At 36.1% G+C, this 768-nt stretch overlaps 1 non-coding gene across 1 annotated transcript; it reads left to right on the top strand.

The window, feature by feature from the left end:
- Positions 1–686: 686 nt before the first annotated feature.
- Positions 687–768, top strand: TRNAS-GCU (transfer RNA serine (anticodon GCU)). Its single transcript has one exon. It is a non-coding gene; the product is annotated as a tRNA-Ser (tRNA).

The following is a 768-nucleotide window of genomic DNA, read 5'->3' as shown; positions in this document are numbered from 1 at the left end:
ATTGCAGTTGAACGCATACAGCAAGAAAATGCAAAAATTGCTTGTGTCATTAAGCGTAAGACAAGCTTCTGAAGCTGTGTCCTTAAGGGGTTAACAGAGTTACCATAAAAGAAAGGTGTCTTTCTCACATCCCATACAATAAACCCAATAAAGAATACATATACTGTATATACATACACATATAAGCAAGTGAAAATATGTATATGAAAAGGGGAAACTCCATGCACAAAATAAAAATAAAATGCAACCTGATATTAAACAATAGTGAATATCTAAAACAGAGAATAAAATACCACAAATACCAAAGGATGATAAATGGTCCCGCAGAAGCAGCTGCAGAAAACAGCTACAAATTTTGGGGGACCATTTTTCATCCTTTGACTTTTGCCTGACATTTTGGTGGAGATATGCAGATATTTTTGTATCCAATTTGTAAGTGCAATCATTTAATAAATATAATGTTATACTTGGTATTCTTGCAAAGTATCGTGCAATATGCTGTATATAGGATATAAATGCTGTGTGTGTACAGGATATAAATGCTGTGTGTACAGGTTGTAAATGCTGCCTTTATACAGAATTAATGTGCTGCATGTATATAGGCTGTGTATGCTGCATATAAATAGAATATCTATGCTGCAAAAGTATGGAATGTTTATTGCCAGGTAAGTTCTGTACATCTATATGACGAGGTGGCCGAGTGGTTAAGGCGATGGACTGCTAATCCATTGTGCTCTGCACGCGTGGGTTCGAATCCCATCCTCGTCG

This window comes from Pelobates fuscus, chromosome 12 (genome assembly GCF_036172605.1).
Source record: "Pelobates fuscus isolate aPelFus1 chromosome 12, aPelFus1.pri, whole genome shotgun sequence".
Classification (NCBI taxonomy): domain Eukaryota; kingdom Metazoa; phylum Chordata; class Amphibia; order Anura; family Pelobatidae; genus Pelobates; species Pelobates fuscus.
This window is presented reverse-complemented; position numbering and strand designations above follow the sequence as displayed.